The sequence below is a fragment of the Dipodomys merriami genome, unplaced genomic scaffold (assembly GCF_024711535.1).
Source record: "Dipodomys merriami isolate MVZ:Mamm:240054 unplaced genomic scaffold, mDipMer1.0.p SCAF_3, whole genome shotgun sequence".
NCBI classification, from domain to species: domain Eukaryota; kingdom Metazoa; phylum Chordata; class Mammalia; order Rodentia; family Heteromyidae; genus Dipodomys; species Dipodomys merriami.
The window spans coordinates 37,724,843-37,745,046 of NW_027204492.1; the positions used below are offsets into that span (position 1 = coordinate 37,724,843).

Consider the following 20,204-nt stretch of genomic DNA (forward strand, 5'->3'; position numbering starts at 1 on the left):
TAAATGTGAACTACATGAGGACAGGATTATTTGCTTTGTTTGCTCATATACCTTCAACATTTAGAATAGTGCCTGTTACAGTTACTAAATAAATATTTGTAGTATGAATAAATTTTACTTCCAAGAGACATACAGTTTTTGAATATCGTGGTAATCTAAGACAGCAGCTAGTATATTGCCATGTCCCTCATAAGCAACCAGTATTGGCTTTATGTTGAAAAGTTCCAAAGTGCTGTGTATTGTTATGATTTAAACATGAAATCCTTTCCCCCTCCAACCCCTCACAGTTCCATGTGTTGAGTGCTTGGTCCCCAGCTGGTGGTGTTATTTTGAGAGGATGTTGGAGATTTCAGTATGTGAGGGCCTAGTTGGAAGAAGTAGGTCTCTGGAGGCATGCCTTTGAAAAGAAGTCACTGACTCTCCAAATTCCCACACTGGGCTTGAGACTTGTGGGATCTTTGGGATTATTCTACAGTTAATTGCTAGTCTTTCGTAAGGGCTATCTACTTTACCTTGGGACCATGTCTTCAGCTTCCATTCTCCCTCCAGAGAGCTAGGGACTGAGCTTGGTACTGTTTTCTGCTTTTCCCTATTATGTTGGTGTATCTATATTTCTCTGCTGTCCTACCACATCTTGAATTCCCAATATGGTTCCTCTCTTTCTTCAGAATAGTCTTTCCTACAAAGGAGGAGGCAACAATGCTTGATAAGAAATGTACTCATTATCTTGCCCAGGTAATTGTAACCCCTCTGTACGGTATTTTCACAATAATTTTTTAAAAGTACAGTCTTTCCTGTGTTATATAACTCTTTTCATTAAGAAAGTCAAAAGGGCAGATATTTCTAAATCACCATCTTATCCCCAAAATTAGCTTACTTTGTTCCTGATTTTGTACATTTTCCTTACTATTCTACTCTAATGGATTATCTTCTTTTAGCCTCTAAAGATTTCACTTCCTTACGGCTTATCTCTAGGCCTTCTCTTTTCTTTGTGTCCTAGTCACTTGTAAGCATTTCTAGGAATTCAGTGATCCCACATTTACTAATGGTTTCCAAATTTATTTCTCTAGTCCAAACTTCTATTCTAAGTTCCATATCCTCTTGGGCATTAAACAAATATTTATAGAATGCTAGCTGTATGTTGGGGTGCTTTTCAAGGGACTTGGTTTTCATCATTACACAAAAGAGAAACAGCTTGTATCAAGGGAAGAAACAGATGGTACATATAAGCAAGTTATGTGTAATATCAGAGATTGGTATTGTAAAAAGGAAAGGAACAATTGGGTAAGTATACATTACAATATTAAATAGAATATTTAACCATTTAAGTGACATATTGTCTCCCTTGAAAATGTGAGATTTGAGCCAAAATGAGACAGGAATGAGAACAAAAAGTCTTACAAATATCAAGAAAAATGTCCCAAGCAACAGTCAATGGCAAGGTCTTGTAGTAGGAGCTTGGTAGCTTTAGCAAGGAAGCAGTTGTGGCTAGAATGAAGTGAATGAGAGGAGAATTGTAGAGCAGGTTAAGGAGTTCTAAATAATAATGAATAGACAGAAAAATGCAGACTTATAAGCCATTGAAAATACTTTGGCAAATTTTGAGACTTTGGAAGATTTGGACAGAGCACAGACATTATGAATTTACGTTTAAGACATGTTTGAGGAAGGCAAGAAATGGAATGAGACCAATTAGGAGATTATTGAAATTGAACTGTCTACTTGACAGCTCGCCTTGGATATCTCAGAAGTATATGGTCCAACTCCATTGTTCTGTAACTCAGTAGATGGTTCTATATCCATCTGATTTATCACAGAGGAACTCATACCATCTCCCTCACCTGCCATATCTAATCATTCACAAAGTCCTTTAGTTTTTTGTCTTATATGACATTACTCTAATCTTTCTCCACTCACTGTTGGAGTCCACCATGATCTCTACCTTGAATTACTACAGCAACATTGAAATTATCTTCTTGTTATCTTCTAGTCCTCTTCTAGTCCTCCCACGGTCCTTTGTAGTTCCTACACAAGACAGTTAAGATGATCTTTACCAAATGCAGTCCAATCAAGTCAATATCACTGTTAAAACCCTTTTTCTTTGCCTCCTATAATTATCACAAGATTCTATGTGATCTATCCCTGCTTCCATTTCTAGCTTCAGTTCAAACAATTCTTTCCCATACTATTTTTAAAATTAAGGACTATATATTGCTCATTTCCTTTGTCTGGAATGCTCTTCTTCCAACTTTATTCTATTGCTTACAAATTCAAGTGTTAAATCACATTACTTCAGGAAACTGACCATCTCTGAATATATGCCTAATTTAGGTTTTCCCATCCATCTTTATCATAGCAGTATTTCCTTCTCCTTTGTAGTATTTAATATAATTCCTATATTTTTCGGTTAATAAGAATCTAAATCCGCTGGGCGCTGGTGGCTCACGCCCGTAATCCTAGCTACTCAGGAGGCTGAGATCTGAGGATCATGGTTCAAAGCCAGCCGGGGCAGGAAAGTCCGTGAAACTCTTATCTCCAATAAACCATCAGAAAACCGGAAGTGGCACTGTGGCTCAAGTGGTAGAGCGCTAGTCTTGAGCTGAAGAGCTGAGGGACAGTGCTCAGGCCCAGAGTTCAAGCCCCACGACCGACAAAAAAAAAAAAAAAAAAAAAAAAAAGAATCTAAATCCCTATCTACATAGTATTGGTCAGTACCTTTCTAAATACTGGTCACTGGAAACAACTCTGTAAGTCATATAAGTTCCACGAGAGCAATAGCAATATATTCATCTCCAATGTATAACAGAGTATCCAGCATACATAAAACAATGCAAAACGCATGCTTGAAGAAATGAGCACAATCTCTTCCTTTAAACTGACCCATACTGTTCTCAAATTCCACCATTTAGAGGGCAGATAAAGCTGTAGTTTTTATTCAGTGTCAGTTGAGTACCTACCAAGCCAAGCATTGTGAGTTGCTCTTTGGCTGGCTCCAAAAACTTGGCAAAAATAAGCTTGTTTCCAAATAGGGATATGAGATCTACCTATGCAGCAAGATTTCTGCCTAAAATTATACATAAAATGTGCCATGGCTATTCTCATTCACTGAACACTGCATATTTGATTCAAAATGAGTAATAGTCTAGGAGTCTTCTTATGGGAAGCTTAGACCTTGAGTATGACCTTAATTAGTCCTGTACATTCCTGACTCTATCCCAAGAATGACAGGGAGTATGCCATTTTCTTAAGGCAGACGCAAACTAGCCTCAAGAGGAGGACACTTTGAATAGAATATTCATTTATTTCTTTAGAGCAAGAAAAAGTACCTGCTGAGTTCACATGGTTACATGAGCAAATCTTCTGACTGTAGGAAAATCTATGTGGGAAGCCAAAGATTTAAAAAAACAGAATTCTTGATGTGCATGGCACTACTGCAATTCAAGTTGATTATATAAGCATAACATTTTCTGGCAACCAACTGTAATGGGATCATCCATTCATCTTCAGGATGGGGAAGCAGTGGCCTCGGAGCTTCTTTCTAGCCTTGGCACAGCTTCATAACCAGTGATTTCCTTCAGAATATCTTAAGTTTTAGTATTTGGAACATCTTCTTTCTCACAATATGTTCACTTTCTTTAGATATGATAATAACATTGATTGCATTACAATCTGGGCCGGCTGTTAGCATGGAACTCCTACTTTCTCTTTTAAAGTAACTTTGCACCTCTGGTCTTATTAATATGTTTTAATTTTGCTCATCAAATATCAGTTTTATAGGCACACTGTTGGATCCTCTGGAATCCTTTAAAAAAGCAAAATATATTTTTGACTCAGGAATCACTGAGATTTTTCTAAATGTAAGAAAAATTATTTATGATAGGAGTGATTAATTTAGTCTCAAGGAGTTAGGCAAGACTTTCCAAAAGGGGTGATATTAGAGTTCAAAATCAAAATAGAAATCTTGGGGGTAGGATAGAGAATATGGTAATTTCCAAGTAGAGAGAACTACTTGTATCAATGTTATTGAATTATCTGTAGGACACCATTGCATGTCAGTACAGCATACCAGGAATTCAGATACATCAAAAGACAAGGGATTCAAATATATCCCATTTTGCATGAATTTCAGTTATCCTTACAAGCCCTAGGATACAACAAGTATTTGTTATTCTGTTTGAAACGCACACACAGAGAAGCCTCGATCCTTGAATTGTCAAATCTCTTCTAAATATATACAAACAAATATGAGTCCTTTCTCTATAAGCTTCTAAAATATTTTTCCCTCTCATGATCTTTGGAAAGTAGTTATTTGTAGAAATATCCAAGTTTGAACTGCTTGTCTGTCTGCCTTCTAGTAAACTTTTTAATTTCTTAAAGAGAAAAAAATGTGCTTATCATTTTTTAAGTTTTAGGAAAGATTGATTGCAGTTCAACAAAGTTAGAGAGAAAGGGAAAATGAGAAACATTTCCTGTTTCCCATGCAGAAAATGGGAGTTAAAGACTCCAAAAGTCTTTACTATTGTAGATAAGAAATTTTTATGTTTGTCATTACTATACATGTCTTTATAGTATTATATTTCTCAAGGATATAAAATATCATGTATATTCTTAAGCCTAAATGAATGATGAAGACATAATTTTATCACTTTGTTTTCATTCAACATCATATCTTAAGATTCATCCATGTTATACTTCTGGGTTGGTTTTTTGTCTCATTTTAAATATTATATACTATTCTATTATATAGCTATCATACTTTTTCTTTTCACCTCTTGTTGGATAGGTTATGTTTTCATCTTGGAGGTAGTATAGATATCTATTATGGAAACGTTTGATAGTAAAAATGTTGAAATGGGCTGGGAAAGTGGCTCAGCAGTAGAGTGCTTGTCTTGCATGCATGAGGCCCTGGGTTTGATTCCTCGGCACCACATAAGCAGAAAAAAGCCGGAAGGGGCGCTGTGCCTCAAGTGGTAGAGCGGTAGCTTTGAGCTGAAGAGCTGAGGGACAGCGCCCAGGCCCAGAGTTCAGGCCCCATAACCGACTGAAAAAAAATGTTGGAAATGCATATGTTTTAAAATTGAACAATTCCATTCCTAGACAGGAACACTAGATGTGCACTGTGTAGATCTAAATTTTAACTAAACTTAAATAAAATATAAATTTTGTTTCTTCAATTGAACTCACTGCATTTTAGGTGCTTAATAGCAACATGTGGCTATTGATTACCAACTTAGCCAGCATTATATAGAGAGCATTTCCCAGCATTACAGAAAGTTCTACCGAGTTCTTCAATACTGGGCTAGAAGGCATCTTTATTTGTATACACTTAGTATACCCTGAACATAAAAAGCACTAGCTCTTTATGAAATGAATGAGTGAATGAAAGTGAAAGTATTGTATTACAAGGGTATACATGGCAAGTGTTAAATGAGTTCTAGGAGTAATAGCTATATTAGACTACAGGGGATAATTTGAGCAGTGTATCAGAGTCCTGTGCATAAGTTTGGAGGAAAATTGAGTAAGGTGTTGATCCAGGACAGTCAACTACAAGATAGCAAGAACAGGAGTTGGAATCATTAATGTGGAGGAAATCAGATAGCTCAAAAATAGAGAGGCTTTGGTGACAATCAGATCTAAAGCAAGACTGCAAGCAAAAAGGGTGAGTCATGAGGTTAGAAGCCAAAAAGAGATTAAGAAGTGGGGTGCAAGGCAGGCAAGAAAGAGAGCAGTTCAGGACAGGAGCTGTGAACAACATAAGCCTGTGCTCCAGGCTTTATGGGCTGGGTAAACTTTCATTCCTGAGGTGAAAAATCTGTTAATTTCCTCTTTGTGTTCTTGTTTACTTATATTGAAAGCTATAGTGAAGAAACAGTTATCTGTAAGTATAATTTGAAGATACAGGCACAGTGACTGTGCTCTGGCTCAGAATTTGGAAGGGTTCAAGTAGGGCCTGCACTGGGCTGCTAAGAACTGGATTTCTGAGAGCAGTTACCCTGAGAAGAGGAAGATGATTTTAAAAAAAAGATCAAAAAGGGAAGAGGGAATGAAAAGGGTAAATAGAGGTCAGTAGAAGAATATGAGAGGAACAATTTATGAGGTCTTAATATCAATTTTCAGTTAAAGAGTTCTTTGTAAAAATCACACACACACACACAATATATCAAGAATGTGATGTAAGATTACTGTTAAGGTTTAATCAAGAACTACAGAGAGCTCTAGCCCCAGGCTTCTGCTCATCTTTCTGGGCTGCTCTACTCCCTTGTTTTCCTGAAAGTCTCTACAGCTCTTTCTAACAACGAGATTTGAAACACTGATTCCCAAGATTTTTAGTGGGACGAGGGCCACAGGAAAAAACTGAATATGAACAGAAATCAGAGTCAGCCATATTTCTCTATATGTATATATGCACATGTGTATGTTCACATACATTTGTGTGCTAAGACTGGGGCTTGAACTGAGGGCTTTAGTGCTATCCCTTTGGGGGTTTTTGTTTGTTTGTTTGTTTTTGTTTTTGCTCAAGGCTGGTGCTCTACTACTTGAGCCATAGTTTCACTTCCAGTATTTTTGGTGATTAATTGAAGATAAGAGTCTCATAGATTTCCCTGCCAGAGCTGGATTTGATCTATGGTCCTGAGGTCCCAGCCTCCTGAGTAGCTAGGATTACAGTTATGAAACATCTATGCCTGCCTGACTGAAATAGCCATTTTAAAAGTACATGAGTCAAGTAGGCTATCTTATGCCAGCCTCTCACATTTTGTGAATATCTTGACAATAAAATCCTATCTCTCTTGCCTGACCGGTTACATATTATAGATAGCTCAGACTCATTTAAGCTTTTAGTTGTTATTTTCCAAACCAATAATCAGATGAGTGACTATATTCTTGCAACAAAGCACAAGGCTCTACTCATGTTGCTTACAATAGTACAATCTCAGGTGTTTCTTAACCATGTTCTTTAAGTTTACAATGTATAGGAGAAGGATGAGAGACAGTTTTCCAATAGAGGCAATCAAGCCATCCTATCAAATATTAGAAAAGTAATCCTGCAAGTGAAGATCATCCATTATGAAAACAACCATCTACCCAGAAATCTCCCAGAAACCTACCCATCAATCTCAGAAATCTCCCCATGCTTTGCTCTCCCATCCAGCAATACTGACAGAGGTTGGGATTTCTGAGCAGGACCAGTCTGGAAAAAAAAAACACTATATGTATGCATTGCTAATTCCTTACAAAGATTACAGTTCTCTATTCCCAAGGCCATTTCTTGTTGTGACTCCTCTGGTCCTTTCTACTTCGTGTTAACTTCACTCTTCAACATCCAATCGGTGGGCTCAGGCATTAACCAGTCTGCTGAAATGTGGGCAGCTGTCTTGGCATGCATGGACAATCAAATGTTTGAGGAAAATTGATGAACAACCATTTGTCCAAGAGATCCACAGGGCTTAGGAAATTAAAAGGCTTATTCTTGTGGTTAAACACTGGGAATGCCATCTCATTCCTGTCCACTGATTTTTCTATTATCAGCTGGAAAGCCACCAACAGATCCCTTGTTCATCTGCCAGGATGCAAACTAGCCCTTCTTTCAAGTTCTACTTTTGTTCTCAGGGCTAGGAATGCTACAGTTATTCCAAAAGCAATCTGGCGGGCACAGCTAAGCGGACTTATAAGGTCATAATTACAGTATCAGAGCATCAGCTTGAGTTCTCCTAGAATTGATTATTGAGACTCATTATAATGCATACTTCTGTGTCCTGATACCATAGGTTAGAATTCAGTAGTGAGACTTACAGCACTGTAGATGAATAGTAAGGATGTTTCTGGAAGTCCTAGGTCTTTGACTAAACTGTGTCCTTGGGAAGATGATTTGGGGAAAGTAAACAATTAATAATCACAAACACTAACATATATTGAGGGCTCATCATTTCCTAGCAGGAATAAGCAGCCAGAGTAGGTACTGATACCCATATTCTCATGTTTACAGGTGAAGAAACTAAAGCACAGACAGATGAGATTACTTACCCAAGTTTATACAGCTAGTAAATAAATATTTAATCAATTTATTTCCATGTCTCTTTTGATTTAGAACATGTTTTTGCTTCCTTTTGGAAGGTGTCTATCTTCTTGTTTCACTAGCAAGAGATCATCTGATTTCAATTTATAATAACTGAAAATACAGCAGAATAAGCAGATGTTTCCTTTATTGATGAAGTAATGTCCCTTTTAACATGTCCATGATTATTCTGAGACCCATGACAGAGATTTTCACATCATTCGTCATAAAGTATTTATTGGGCACTTATTATATGCCAACACATGCAAGAAACCAAAGTTACCATTAAGGAGTGTCTTACTATAGAAAGAAGGTTGACAAAATATCTGCATTGAAAAGTCTAGATTCTGTGAGACACAGGGGTGTTCATGGAAAAGACATTTGCTTGAGAATCCAAAGACCCTGCTTTACAAACATTTGTACTAATTTTAGTTTTAAAATAAAAGTAGGGCTACCTAGATCATTCTAGATTCCATGGTTAGAGAAAAAAGTAAATAATTAAGAAAGTCATCATGGATGAACAAGATTATGAAGGATTAAATGTAAATTGAAATGGAAATTTCTGGGGAATGGGCAGAAGTGTCTAGGAAAAATAATGGAAGGCTAAGAGTTAAGGAGTTAAGGTAAAATGAACTTTGAGTATGCTGGACCAACAGAGAAGAGACCATCATAAATGCCATAAGTACAGGGAAAGTCAGAGACCATTGAATTGACTTAATTGCTTTATTGATTTATTCTTATTAAGGCAAAATACACATAACATGAAACACCATTTAAACCATTTTAAAGACTAATTCACCAGCATTAAGCACATTCATGATATTGTCTGATCAACCCCATTATCTAATTTCAGGACTTTTTCACCTCTTCAAATGGGAACCCATTAAGCAGTCACTTCTCTCTCCACAGCCTACAGCAACCAGTAACCTTCTTTTTCTTTTGTCTTTATGGATTTATCTACTCTGGATATTTCATACAAATAGAATCATAGAATTCATGACATTTTTGTGTTTGCCTTTTGTCATTTAGCATATTGTTCTGAATATCCATCCATGTGATACTATGTATGAGAATTTCATTCTTCTCTCTGGCTGAGTTAGATTTCATGTCATAGTTTTATCACATATTTATAACCCATTCAGGTCTTTAAGAACAGTTGGATTATTTCTACCCTTTGGCTCTTAGGAATATGGCTGCTATGATATTGGTATACAAGTTTTGGTTTGTATACTTGTTTTCAGTTCACTAACAATGGAATTGTTTTCAATTCCTAACAATGGAATTGCTGGACCTTACATTAATTATATGTTTAATTTACTGAGAAGATGCTTTTCATGGAAATCTAGCATACTGCTTAAAAGTAAGAACTGTAAACTTCAAGTTGAATCCTGGTTTTGTTACTTTCTAGTTTGCAACCTTCAGCAAATGATAATTCCTCTCAGCTCCACTTTTCTCATAGTCAAATATCACAGTTAAATAGCGGCACTGCCCTCACAGTGACTTCACTACTTATACTTACCCACTCCCACTATAGAACTCAGGAAGTGTTCAAAACTTTGAGAAAAAAAATGAACTGCTTGGATTCCTTAACCTCTCAATTTTGATTTTTGAAATTTTGTGTATGTATTTCTTTTTTATAAGTTTTTTATAGTGAAAATACTGTACAGAGGGGTTACAGTTACATGCACAAGGTAATATATATGTATATATATATATACACACATATCCATACACTAATGTTCTAGTAAAAAGATGTTTCTTGAAAGTCTCACATGTCTGTACATCTTTTATTAAAAAAAACACTTTCCAGAGATAATGAAGAGTGATAAAGACATGAATTTGATTAAAGTACCTTATGTGCATATATGAAAATATCACAATGAAACACCTTTACAAGTCATACACACTGATAAAAAAAACAAAACACTTTTCATGAAGTAGCAATTCAGTATAATTTGATAGTTAAGAGTGTATATTCTGAATCAAAATAGATATGGAGTAACTTCTAATTTCATGTTTATTTGCTATATAATGTTTGGCAACTTACCTCAACCATCCCTCTGACACTCAGTTTTCTCACCTGAAAATATAAGGATTTATTATGACTGATAAATTTCATAATGCAAGTTTTAGTACTAGGCACATAGAAAACAGGCTGTCTGGTGAGACAGTGAGCTCATGCCTTGGTCTATACTTGCTTTCCCACACACAACAAGCCATCAAAGTGTCCCAGGGGAGTTAAAGAGCCAAGGGACTTCAACTAGACCCAAGAGAATATCAAATGATCATGAATATTCTTTCCAAATGAAACAAAAATCCACCATAACAAAATCATTGCAAGATAGTATAATGTCAAATTCATCTTCTGAGTTTCTTGATTATGATGAGTGTCAAGAAATTGTGTTTTTAGTTCTAAAAGGGATTAACTTTCCATCTGCACAGATGTCTTTTCCATGTTAACACTGATGATACTCTGCATGTTCAACTTGTCTTATTTGGTTACTGTAATGACCCTAAGTTAAATGTCCCTATTCCTGTTTTGGAGCTGTGTAAGTTGGGTCCCAGAAGTACTTCTCCCAAAACTAGTAAACATCTGAAGCAAAATTAGAACCCATATCTTTTCAACTTACCATACTTGCCTTAAGGAGTTCCTGAGCTTTTTATTTTGCCATTGGTAAAACAGAAAACAAGAAAGGCAAAGCAAGCTGGCCAAAGTTTTCTTTACTAGTTAATAATTAAACAGGGACTAGAAACCAGATCCAGGAATGCCAGATCATGTTACTTCATTGCTTGTGAATGAATGAATACTGAAATGGTTCAGTTTTTAATTGATTAAAAGACTGGGGAAGGGCTGGGAAAGTGGCTCAGTGGTAGAGTGCTTGCCTTGCATTCATGAGGCTCTGGGTTCGATTCCTCAGCACCACAAAAGTAGAAAAAGCAGGAAGTGGTGCTGTGCCTCAAGTGGTAGAGCGCTAGCCTTGAGCTGAATAGCCCAGGCCCAGAGTTCAGGCCGCACAACTGACAAAAAAAAAAAAAAAAAAAGACGGGAAAATCTGCAAATAAATTCCAGCCATATTTTAATTTTCCCCATGTTGTATATTGCAAGCTTTTTTGAAACATTTGTTTTGCCAACTAGTAAATGAGCCATTGACCCTAGTGTCCCCTTTTGTTTGTGTGCTCTACCTCCTTAGGATTTGATGTTCAGAAATAGTTCAAGTTCCGGCAGTCTGCAAATTTTTTTCAGTTCCAACATATCAGCATATATTAACCAAAAAGTTTTGGGTAGCTTTTGCACTTGGCTAGGTTATAATGAGACATCAGGTTGTTACTGTGATTATGATTCTTTACATATGATAAATATTTCAATGGGTAGACTTTGAGGGGTAAAACATTACTCTTAATAATGTGGTGTGGCTTTATTCAGTCTGTTGAAGGCCTTAAGTGAAAATAGCTGAAGTCTCCTAAAGAGGTAACCTTCAGAATCCTGCCTCAGTGCTTCCCTGGGTCTCCACTCTGCCAGCCTGCCTGGCACATTTCAAACTTGCTGGAACTTACAATCATATAAATCAATTCCTTAAAAAGTAAAGACACACAGGAACATACACTGTCTCCTTTCTCTTGATCTCTGTCTCTCACACACAGCCCTTTTCGCTCTATTTCTCTGGAGACCCCTATATAATGCATGCAGCCAAATGTGCTATGTTTTGGGGATATAGTTGTATATCTCTGTACAAAGAGATTTGCACCATGTAACAAGATCTGAAAACAAAAGTTTGGACAAGGTGAGAAAACAAAGACACAAGAAAATACCAATATGCATTTCATGATATCATTATTCCTGATAATATTCATAATACTCAGATTTGCCTTTTTATACTGATCAGTTCCTTATTTTTGTTTTCCTTTTTTTACAGGCGTGTTGTTAATTGTACAAAGTGAGGAGCTTCATTGTGATATTTCCAAAAACACATATAATAAACCTTTTTTTGACAGTTGTGGGGTTTGAACTCTTGGCTTGGGTGCTATCCCAGCACTCTTCAGCTCAAGGTGAGTGTTCTACCACTTGAGCCATAGTGCCATTTTTAGTTTTCTAGTGGTTTCTTAGAGATAAGAATCTCACAGACTTTCTTGCCCAGGCTGTCTTTGAACTGTGATTCTCAGATCTCAACCTCCTCAGTAGCTAGGATTACAGCAACCAGCACCTGGAATTTAATGAACTTTGATCAAATTTAATCCCTCCTTTTTAATTTCCTGCCCCCTTTTAACCAATTTAATATGTTTCATAATTCTAATTTAATACATACGTCTGAAATACTTTGATCATACTCATCCCCTCACCATCTCCTTTCTTTCTCCCTAGTTTCTACCCTCAAAGAGTCTTCCTGATTTTCTCACTCTTTCTTTTTTAACTTTTGTTGGTGTTGAGGGTTTTTTGTTTGAATATTTTTATTATCATTAAGTTGTCCAAAGTAGTTGTCACTCACTAAACCAGTTTATGAATACAGTGCATCTTGATCATGTCACCCTTTCAACATTCCCACCCACTCCTCCTATATATTGAGACTTCAATTCAGGGATCCATATTTGTTAGGCAAGCCCTCTACCACTTACACCACTCCTCCAGCCCATGACACTCAGACTTTTCATCTATAGATGAACAATTTACTTAATGTATGAGAAATCTTGAAAAAAAATCCTTCTCCTCCCTTTAGACTATCCTGGTTGGTTAAAACTATTGGTTGTATTTGTTAATTTCATAAATTTTTATGCATTAAATCTTGACTTTGTGCATAAAGCATAAAGACAAAATGTGATTGTCTTAGAAATGTTAGGGTTGGGTTACCAGCATCTGTCTCTCCTTAAACTTGGTTTAATCTCTGGAACTCAAATTAAGGATGAAAAGTTGTTTGGCACAGTTGTCAAGTGAAAGCCATATGCGAAAAAGCTCCTGATGAGCTCACCTTTCTCTGATAATTTGATTTGTGCCAAAATAAATGCTGTACCTATAGACCAGGATAGTAAACTGTTCTCAGCATTCTGCCTCTGAGTTCTAGGGCTGTGATTCACGTTTCAGTCACTCTCATTTCCTGGGTTGCATGTACCAGTCACTTAAAAGAAAGCTTTAGTTATCACAGGACAGGCTTATGTCCTTAAATTGTAGTGAAATCCACTTATTCTCCAAAACTAGGGATTTTTCTTTAATATTCTGTACTGGAGTCAATAGTCTTTGCGGGGAGGTGAGACTAATTAATACCCATAGAGCACCTCCCACATTCAGGTATTCACCCAAATCCATCCATTTCCCAACTCAAAACCTAAATTCTTATTTTTAATATTTACTTTTTCTGTAAAAATTTCAAACACATACCAAATATAACAGTACGGTAGAACTCCTCCTATGTACCAATTGTCCAGATTTAGACTCAATTTTTTTTATTGTGAGAATACCATATAGAGGAGTTACAATTATGTTGGCAAGATAACGAGTATATTTCTTATCAAGCATTGTTGCCTCTTCATTGTTTCGCCTTCCCATCCATCAACAATTCTTAAAAAGAAAAAAAAAAAAAAACAGCCAGGCGCCGGTGGCTCACACCTGTAGTCCTAGCTGCTATTCAGGAGGCTAATCAGTTCAAAGCCAGCCCAGGCAGGAAAGACCGGGAGACTCTTATCTCCAACAAACCACCAGAAAGCCGGAAGTGGAACTGTGGCTCAAGTGGTAGAGTGATAACCTTGAGCTGAAGAGCTGAGGGATACAGCCCAGGTGCAGAGTTCAAGCTCCACAACCGACATAAAAAAAAAAAGTTAGAAATAGCATGGCCATCAAGAGAGGTGAGTAAGAATTCTGAGAGGGGTGACATTGATCAAGACACACTTTATTCATAAACTGCTTTGCTGAATGGCCTCTTCTTTGCACAACTACTGAAGGATAATAAAGATATTTTAAAAAATAGAAATACCATATCTTAGCTATGGTAAATAATGCTGCAATAAACATAGTTGTGCTGGTAACTTTAGTGTGGTCTTGTTTGTGATCATTTGGGTAAATGTCCAAAAGTGGGATTGCTGGGCCATAGGGAGCTCTATGTGAAGTCTTTTGAGGAGACTCCATACTGCTTTCCAAAGTGGTTGAACAAGTTTACACTCCCACCAACAATGCAATAGGGTTCCCTTCCAGCATCTGTTGTTATTAGAGTTCTTGATTATAGCCATTCTGACTGGGGTGAGGTGAAATCTCAATGTTGTTTTGATTTACATTTCTTTTATGGCTAGAGAAGTTGAGCATTTCTTCATGTGTCTATTGGCCATTCTTATTTCCTCTTCAGAGAAATTTCCCTTTAAGTCTTTAGCCCACTTATTTATTGGGAAGTTGTTTCTTCAAGGATGCCCTTCAGTAGTTGAATGGATCAAGAAAATGTGATGTGATGTGTGTGTGTGTGTGTGTGTGTGTGTGTGTGTGTGTGTGTACACACACACAATGGAATTCTATGCCTCCATCAGAAAGAATAGCATCACTCCATTTGTTAGGAAATGGAAAGACTTGGAAAAAATTATATCAAGTGAAGTAAGCCAGGCCCAAAGAAACATAGGTCCCATGGTTTCCCTTATTTGCAATAACTAGTATATATCTGAGACAAGCAGAAAAGGTCAGATAAGATGACGTTAAGTGAAATGAACCCCAAGATAAGGACATAAATGGTTTTTTCTTTCTTGCTATTGTTTCTAATGTATTTATATGGTATGATGTGATTTTTTTGGTTGCTTTGTATGTCCCTCCCTCATGGTACCCTGTTTTCACTGTATTTGATGTTGGTATAATTGGGGAGCAGAAGGAAAAATACAAAATGTTTAAATAAGGATACAGATTGACCCATTGCAACAATGAGATGTACAAGACACTATGTCGCAAAACGAACTTTACAATTTAGGCTTGGGGGGGAGTGTGGCAGTAGGGGACTGTAGTTGTGGTGGTGGGAGGGAAGGGATGGTAGGGAAAAACAAAGGAGGAGACAACAATGCTTGATAAGAAATGTACTCATTACCTTGCTCATGCAACTGTTACCCCTCTGTACAGTATTTTCACAATAAACAACATTAAAAAAAGAATTATAAAGGAGAAAGGAAAGAGACCTAAACAACAATTAAAGTCAACATTACTCAAAAAAAAATAAAAAAATAAAAAAGAAATACCATGTTACCACTACAGTGAAAAAAAATGTTTTTCATATAGTATACTGGATTTTGTTACTTCTTATTAATTTATTTTTTCTGTTTTTCAATTAAATATTACAGTTAATCTTTTATCATAAAACAAGATCTATTATCATTCCAATAACAAAATTGACAATAATTTCATTATGTAACCATTTATTCAATCAATGTTCATTGTTCTTTTTATTTTGTTTTGTTTCTGATTAGCCTATTGTTCTCCAGACTGGGCTCCAACTTGAACTCTCACCTCAATCTCCTGAAGTAGATGGGATTACATAGTATTGTTGTGTAAATACTTTTGTTTCCTCATTCTCTTTCTCTGTCTCTCTCTCCTCTATCTCTCTCTGTCTCTGTCTCTGTCTCTGTCTCTCTGTTTCTCTCTCTCTCTCTCTCTCTCTCTCTCTCTCTCTCTCTCTCTCTCTCTCTCTCTCTCTCTCTCTCTCTCTCTCTCTCTCTCTCTCTCTCTCTCTCTCTCTCTCTCTCTCTGTTGGTAGTAAGGCTTGAACTCAGGCCCAGGGGCATTTTCCTTTAGCTTTTTGGCTCAAGGCTGGTGCTCTGCTACTTGAGCCAAACCTCCACTTCAACAATTCTTGCTAGTAATTGGAAATGAGAGCCTGATGGACTTTTCTGTCCAAGCTGGCTTTGAATCATGGTTTTCCTTAAGTACCTACATTATAGGCATGAGCTACTAGGGCCCAGTTTGCTTCCTTATTTTTGATTTCATGGATGATAGATCACATATTCCTTCAATCTGAAGATTCCACTGAATCTCTTTTCATTCTGTCATCTTTTGTTGAAGAAGCCGCATCATTTTGTCCTGTAAGAGTTTAAATATGGAAAAGAATTGGTAGTTAGAAATGGAGATACAGGTTAACAATTAGCCATGCCAAATATGCAGGAATTTTAGGGGCAATCTAGAAAAAAAATCAAATTCTCTTCTTTTTTCTGTCTCTTTCCTCTCTCCTCTCTCTGTATCTTTCTTCTCTTTTCTCACTTGTCTCACCCCTCCCCATTTTCTTTCCCTCATCTTCCTCTTCCCACCTCCCCTCTTCTTCCTCCTCTTCCAACTCCTTCTTCTTTTCTCTCTCTTTCCCCTTCTATCTTTCCCTAGACTATTTCATCAGGTAGTATAATATTCTTTCATCATTATTGATGCACAGAATGAATGCAATGTCTGTTTGTCACCTTTTATGTGACTATCAATATTTATTTTCTCAATCCTTTACTTCATTTGAGGTTGCAATGTTGATTCTATAATTCTATCTTTTCTTTTTTTTTGGGGGGGGGGTCCAGTCATGGGGCCTGAACTCTGGGCCTGGGCACTGTCCCTCAGCTCTTCAGCTCAAAGCTAGCGCTCTGCCACTTGAGCCACAGCACTCCACTTCCGGCTTTTTTCTTTTGCTTATGTGGTGCTGAGGAATCGAACCCAGGGCCTCATGCATGCAAGGCAAGCGTACTACCACTGAGCCACCTTCCCAGCCCAATTCTATCTTTTCTTATGTGTACTTGAATATGACAAACATCTCTTCATTAATTTTTATGGTTATCCTGAGTTGGTGGGAGCCTAGCCAGATTATCCTCTGAATCCCTTTAAGTGATGCTCATAGTTACATTTTTAACTAGTATATGTCTGAGACAAGCAGAAATGGTCAGATAAGTTGATGTTAAGTGAAATAAACCCCAAGTTAAGGACTCAAATGTTTTTTTTCTTTCTTGATATTGTGTCTAACATATTTATATTTCTTTGTTGCTTTGTATGTCCCTCCCCCATGGTATAACCCCTTTTTTCACTGTATTTGATGTTGGTATAATTTGTGGAGGGGAAGAGAAAAAACAAATTGTTTAAATAGGGATACAGGTGCACCAATTGCACCAATGAATTGTACATGATGTTATATCGAAAATGAACTATACATCTTTGGTTTGGGGGGGGGGTGAGGGTGTCGGAGATGGGAAGGGATGGGAAGGGGAAACAAAGGAGGAGGCAACAATGTTTGATAAGAAATGCACTCATTACCTTGCCCATGTAATTGTAACCCCTCTGTATGGTATTTTCACAATAAAAAAATATACCAAACAGTATCTTATATACAATATATTCTACAAAGAGTGTGCAATTTGATTAATTATGCCTCTTCATAATGCTCTCGTTACACTTGTCTATTACCTTCTATTCTTGGATAACAACAGATCTGATTACTATCACTGCAAACGAGTTTTACTCTCTAAAATTCTATGTATGACTAGTCCAAATATACTTTACTAACTAGCTTCTTTTACTCAGCATATTTATTTTGATATTTATTCATGCTGTTACCTGTATGAGGTACGTGATTTGAAAGTATTTTCTTAAGTCTAGGGCTTGTCTTGACATTTTCTTTTTTTTTATTAATAAGTTTTTTTATTGGGAAAATACCGTACAGAGGGGTTACAATTATATGAGCAAGATAATGAGTACATTTCTTATTAAGCATTTTTGCCTCCTCCTTTGTTTCCCTTACCATCTGACATTTTCTAAGAATATCTTCCAAAAAGTAGTTTTTTATTTGGATGATACCCAGTTTCTCAATTTTTTAATATATCTAAACATGTTGTATCTAAAACATCTTTGCCTAATCTCAAGAGTACCAAATTTTCTCTTAACATTTCTACATGAAAGTTTGAGGTTTAGGGCTTACATTTAGATCTATAATCTATTTTCAGTTATTTTTGAAAATAGTTGAGGTATATATCCAAGTTGGTATCTATTTTTAATATAGATATCCAGTTGTTTGACCACCATTTAATGAAGGCTGCCACATTGCACTACTAAATTGCCTTTGCATTCTTTACATTTTTGGCAGTCATAGGGCTTGAACTTAAGGCCTGAGAATTGTTCCTTAGCTTTTCTGCTCATGACTAGCCCTCTACTACTTTGGGCCATAGTTCCTCTTCCTGTTTTCTGTGGTTAATTGGAGATATGAGTCTGATGGACTTTCCTCTCCAGGCTGGCCTTGAGCTGCAATTCTCAGATCTCAGCCTCCTGATTATCTAGGATTACAGGTGTGAGATACCAACTTCCAGCAGCCTTGCGTTCTTGTTAAAGATCAAATGATTATTTGTCCCAGTACATGGTGGTAAGTGACAGCACATGGTGTAAAATATCTGCACAGGATGTAAATATTTGAAGGGAGATTGGAATGAGAAGGGGGGAAGAGGAATAGAGCGAGGAAGGGTCAACAATTCAGTATTTATGTTTAATGTACAATGTGTAAAAATTGAACTGAGGGTAGGGATCAGAAGAAAACGGGGGAGAACGATGGAAGGGTGATACTGAGCAGCTTGTACTGACTTACAGACTTGAAACCTCTTTGTACCTACTTCATAAAAAATTGTCTGAAATCTCAATTACTCAGATAGTAGACACAGAATGATTATAGTTGAGATCAACTCAGAAAAAATAGCTGAAATCCTATCTCAGAAAGACTCTAGGCATAGTTGTACATGCCTATAACCCAGCTACCCAAGAGAAGGAGGAAGAAAACAATTAAAGCTATCAAGAGACCCTATCTAAAAAACAAACTGAAAGGTAAAGGGCTGCAGACATGGCCCAAATAGTAGAAAGCTTGTATGGCAAGCAAGAGGCTCTGAATGCAAAAATCCAGTAATTTTTTTTTGGGGGGGGGGAGAAAGAACTGATTGGTTGCTGATTTTATGAAATGTCAGTTTAAAAGAAACAATTTTCTGGTCTGACAAGGTGACTCAGTGGTAGAGTGCTTGCCTTGCATGCATGAGGCCCTGGGTTCGATTCCTCAGCACCACATAAGCAGAAAAAGCCGGAAGTACGACTGAGGCTCAAGTGGTAGAGTGCTAGCCTTGAGCTAAAGAGCTGAGAGACAGTGCCCAGGCCCAGAGTTCAGGCCCTACGACCAGAAAAAAAACAACAATTTTCTACATATGTGCACATCTCTTTCAAGACTCTACTCTGCTCAGTGAAATATTTGCCTGTTTTAGACCAATAATATAGCATTGTCATGGTTTGAATTTGAAAATGCCCATTGATGAATTTTTGGAAAATGATTGGATCATGATAGTTCTTAACCTCATTACTGTTTTGCACCACTGATGTGTTCATAATTTGATGTTATTATTTGCAACTGATGGAAACCAGGAAGTAGGGCCTAGTTGGAGGAAACAAGTCATTAAAAATGTTCCCTGCCTCTTTTCTTACTTTGTCTCTACTTCCTGGCTGCTGGGGAATGAGTAGTTTTAGTCTACTATGCCCTCTTCATCATATTCTTTCGCTTCAATACAGGTCTATAGCATTGTGCCCAAACAACATTGCACTGGAAGCTCTACAAGTATGGGTCCAAATAAATCTTTCCCCTTTAAGCTATTTTCCACAGGTATGTTGTCACAATGCTAGAACACTGATTAACATGATGGTCTTTAGTGGTATAACATCACATCTCTTGTTTTAAAGCTTTTCTTCCCCTGTTAGTTTGGCTGTAGTAGATCCTTTGCACTTCTCTATTCATTTAAAATTGCATCGAATCTATGATGATCAATTGGGAGAAATTATTACCTAAACAATATCTTTCCATATATATATATATATATGTATATATTTATCTTCTTTAATTTTCTCAATAATTATCTTGCACATCTTTAACAGATTTATCTCTGTATTATGTATTTTATGCTACTCTATAGTATTTTTTCATTTCAATTTTTAATTATTGCTCATATATAGACATACAGTAGATTTTTTGTAATTGACCTTATTAAATCCAGCATTATTGAACTCACCTATTAATTCTAGAAACAAAAAATAAATTTCATACTATTTTTTTCTGTAGATCATGTCTTCTGTGATTAAAGACAAGTATACTTCTTGTTTTCAAATCTTTAACCCCTCTCTGCATGTTTAATGGTACTGACTAGAACCTCCAGCATAATG

General features: G+C 36.7%; 1 protein-coding gene across 1 annotated transcript in view; it reads left to right on the forward strand.

Moving 5' to 3' along the window:
• The window catches only part of Col4a6 (collagen type IV alpha 6 chain), a 302,319-nt gene that overhangs the window by 100,169 nt on the left and 181,946 nt on the right, over positions 1-20,204 (forward strand). The window lies entirely within an intron of this gene.